Source organism: Homarus americanus, unplaced genomic scaffold (assembly GCF_018991925.1).
Source record: "Homarus americanus isolate GMGI-L3 unplaced genomic scaffold, GMGI_Hamer_2.0 scaffold16712, whole genome shotgun sequence".
In the NCBI taxonomy this organism is placed as follows: Eukaryota; Metazoa; Arthropoda; class Malacostraca; order Decapoda; family Nephropidae; genus Homarus; species Homarus americanus.
The window spans coordinates 5,263,241-5,267,987 of NW_024757794.1; positions in this window are offsets into that span (position 1 = coordinate 5,263,241).

The window sequence follows — 4,747 nt, forward strand, 5'->3', positions numbered from 1 at the left end:
TGGGGAATTGGGGAGGAAGAGTGGGGAATTGGGGAGGAAGAGTGGGGTGGGGCGGGAAGAGTGGGGTGGGGCGGGGAAGGAGGTGGGGTGGGGCGGGGAAGAGTGGGTGGGGCAGGGGAGAAGGAGTGGGGTGGGGCAGGGAAAGAGTGGGGTGGGGCGGGGAAGGAGTGAGATGGGGCGGGGAAGAGTGGGGTGGGGCAGGGGAAGAGTGGGGTGGGGCGGGGAAGAGAGAGTGGGGTGGGAGCGGGGAAGGAAGAGTGGGGTGGGGCAGGGGAAAGGAGTGGGGGTGGGGCGGGGAAGAGTGGGGTGGGGCGGGGAAGGTGGGTGGGGCAGGGAAGAGTGGGGTGGGGCGGGGAGAAGAGTGGGGTGGGGCGAGGAGGAAGGAGTGGGGTGGGGCAGGAAGAGTGGGGTGGGAGGGCAGGGAAGAGTGGGGAGGCAGGCAGGGAAGAGTGGAGAGAGGGGCGGCAGGGAGAAAGAGTGGAGAGGGGCGGGGTTAGAGTAGGGAGGAGCAAGGAAGGGGGGAGGGGTGGGGAAGCAGCTACAGTTTCCCTCCTCCCCCACCCACGCTCATTATTTCTTAACCTTAGGTGTGTCAAGTTAACTTGTTTAACCTTTCTCTCAACTTGAATCAAATCTAAGCTAACTTAATCTAAACCCAATTCTAGCTTAAGCCTAACCTACACCTCAACATCAGACCAAACATAATTCGTCAGTACTGTCTACTTTAAAACCTATCTTAACTTAACTGAACCTAACTGAACCTAACCTAACCTAACCTAACCTAACCTAACCTAACCTAACCAACCCAAAATCAACCAGATCAAACAGGGTGAAGGCCACATGCTGACATCGTGATACGCCGCTCCTCATGCCCACAAACACGTGGAATCTGCCTCTTAGTATCTTGTAATGAGCGAGTGTGTGTGTGTGTGTGTGTGTGTGTGTGTGTGTGTGTGTGTGTGTGTGGTGTGTGTGTGAGTGTGTGTGTGTGTGTGTGTGTGAGGTGTGTGTGTGTGCTTGACATTAGAATGTCGGCGTGTCTCTCAGGTAACTGTACTTGTTATTAAGGTGTGTTGGTGGAGGTGTTACCGAGATGGGGAAGGGAAGAGGAAGCTCTCTCTCTCTCTTTCTTTAAAGATTAGACGTTGCCTGAGAGAGAGAGAGAGAAATCAATCACCCCCTCCTCACAGCCAAACGTACCAGGAAGTAACTAACCATCCCCTCCCTCACCGCTCCCAAAAATCCAAATTACTAACTCAAAAAACAAATGAACGATGTGTTAGCCACCCCCCTCGATAATTCCCCTAGACTGTAATTAGACAGGAAGGAGAGCAGTCTGAACGCGGCCAAAAGAGGCGGTGTTTGAGGATCCGTAATTATCTGGCTATGACCCTCCACCCCGGACCAGAATGATCCGTAATGACGATGATTATGTTGCGTCGCGTCACGGTAAACAACGTACTGGGTAACGATATAACTTTATACCTCCCAGCGACGCTAACTATACCCTTCTGGAGCACGCATACCACAGACAGTATATACAGCATATATATATATATATATATATATATATATATATATTAAAAATACACACAGGCAGTCTTATGTATGCCGATTAACGTCTATGTTTGTCTACTTCTACATATATAGTAGAGAGAAGTGTACTCTCAAGACAATGCACGCGCGCGCACACACGCACACATACAGTATATACACGCACAATATCACGGATACGCAACACACACAACAGGACGTTCTCATATCATTATCTAATTCGGTAACTAAGGGTACTCTTGACCAGACCACAACCTCTCCGCTAAAACAACACAGGCTCGTTGAAAAACAATAATCAGACTATAGCATAAGGTAAACCTCTAAATATCTGGGTATTGTTTACAATTATCCTTTATATGTTAAGTTAATGCACAAATGTTAAATGCTATTACACACTATATACAATAGGTCCTAAATAAGATTCAATATCTGAATATTCATGGGTTATAACTCCACTATGAAAGGGTTATGAGGTGGTGGTGTGGGGGAGGCTGTGGCTAGCGTCTCTCACCACTTTTGACAACCCCTCCTACCCCACCAGGCCAAGGACACACCCCACCAGAGGCTAGGACACCCCCCAGGCCTAGAACACACCCCCACTAGGGCTAGAACACACCCCCAGGCCTATAACACACCCCACCAGGCCAAGGACACACCCCCCACCAAGGCTAGACCCACCAGGTCAAGGACACCCACCAGGCAAGGACACACCCACCAAGGCTAGACACCCCACCAGGCCTAGAACACACCCACCAGGCCTATAATATTACATATTTACATCCATTCAGGCCTAGGACACCCACCAGGCCTAGAACACATCCCCACTAGACACTTACCAGGCTTAGACACCCTCACCAGGCTTCACTCCCCACACCTTTATGGTCAACTCGCTGTGGGTGGCGGCAAACAGCTCAAAACTAACCCATAATAAAATTATTGGCCGGTTTAAAAAACCGAGCCTTAACACCCGTGAAACACCGCGTGAGGACCCACAAATATTCATATCTTAAATATTTCGTCTCAAACATTAACACAAAAATATTAATAAACATTACAGGTAGCTACATAATGTGTTAAACATGATAACGTAAATATTAATAATTTATATTTGATTTTTAATTTGGAAAATAATTAAAAAAAATCTGAATATGACGTCACTGCCTCAGGTGATTTACACGAAAAATAAACTAAAAAATAAATACAAAATTAAATGTATGAAAATATTTGCCAAGAGGATAAATTTCCACATTTTAATAATACATCACAAAATAAATCTTTCAAACTTGCTTCATAAAAAAAAAATATCAATATCAAAATTAATAAAAAAATATATACATAACTATCTACATCATATACATTACAATAACACACTGCTGAATATAAAGACCTTTGCTCTATACTTCCTATGGTCTTTCCTGTATCCAGTCTTTTCTTGCTTCGTGGGATCAAGACCTGCACTTGATACTAACCTCACACACCACTACATGAGGCACGGGCGAGTCTACTTCACTGTGTACAAACCATTGAGGAGAGAAAATAAATACAGAAAAAAGTGTGTTGGTGGCGAATGTCGTGAGAGAAAGCGGAGGAGGCAAGGATGACTTACCTCATAGGTACAGGTGGGGGAGGAGAGGAGGCAAGGAGTGGTGACTACCCTTATAGGCTGGTGGGGTGGAGGAGAGGAGGGAGGTGACTTACCCTTATAGGCACAGGTGTGTGGGGGTGAGGAGAGGAGGCCAAGAGTGGTGACTTACCCTTATATGGGTACAGGTGTGTGGGGGGTGAGGAGAGTGAGGCAAGGAGTGTTGACTTACCCTTTAGGTACTGGTGTGTGGGGGTGAGGAGAGGAGGCAAGGAGGGTACTTACTTCATAGTACAGGTGGGGGTGAGGAGAGGAGGCAGGATGACTTACCCAATAGTACAGGTGTGTGGGGAGGAGAGGAGGAAAGGATGATTACCCTCATATAGGTACGGGTGGGGGGGTGAGGAGAGTGAGGCAAGGAGTGGTGACTACCCTTGTATAGGTACAGGTGTGGGGGGTGAGAGGAGGCAAGGATGACTTACCCTCATATAGGTACAGGTGTGTGGGGGGGTGAGGAGAGGGAGGCAAGGAGGTGACTCTACCCTTATATAGGCACAGGTGTGTGGGGGTGAGGAGAGGAGGCAAGGAGTGGTGACTTACCCTTATATAGGTACAGGTGTGTGGGGGGTGGGGAGGAGGAGGCAAGGAGGTGACTTACCTTCTATATAGGTACTGGTGTGGGGGGTGAGGAGAGGAGGCAAGGAGTGGTGACTTACCTCATATAGGTACAGGTGTGTGGGGGTGAGGAGAGTGAGGCAAGGAGTGGTGACTTACCTTATATAGGTACTGGTGTGTGGGTGAGGAGAGTGAGGCAAGGAGTGGTGACTTACCCTTATAGGTGGGGTGAGGAGAGGAGGCAAGGAGGGTGACTACCCTATATAGGTACAGGTGGGGGTGGAGGAGAGGAGGCAAGGATGACTTACCTCATAGGTACAGGTGGGGGTGAGGAGAGTGAGGCAAGGAGTGGTGACTTACCTTCATATAGGTACAGGTGTGTGGGGGGTGAGGAGAGGAGGCAAGGAGTGGTGACTTACCCTCTTATATAGGTACAGGTGTGGGGGGTGAGGAGAGGAGGCAAGGAGGGGACTTACCCTTATAGGTACAAGTGTGTGGGGGGGTGAGGAGAGGAGGGCAAGGGAGGTGACTTACCCTTATAGGTACAGGTGTGGGGGGTGGAGGAGAGTGACAAGGAGTGGTGACTTACCCTTATATAGGTACAGTGTGTGTGGGGGTGAGGAGAGGAGGCAAGGAGTAGTGACTTACCTTATATAGTACAGGTGTGGGGGTGAGGAGAGGAGGCAAGGGAGTGGTGACTTACCCTTATAGGTACAGGTGTGTGGGGGGTGAGGAGAGGAGGCAAGGAGTGGTGACTTACCCTTATATAGTATGGTGTGGGGGGAGGAGAGGAGGCAAGGAGTGGTGACTTACCCTTATATAGGTAAGTGTGTGGGGGTGAGGAGAGGAGGCAAGGAGTGGTGACTTACCCTATAGGTACAGGTGTGGGGGGTGAGGAGAGGTGAGGCAAGGAGGGTGACTTACCTTATATAGGTACAGGTGTGTGGGGGGTGAGGGAGAGTGAGGCAAGGAGTGGTGACTACTCCTATAGGTACA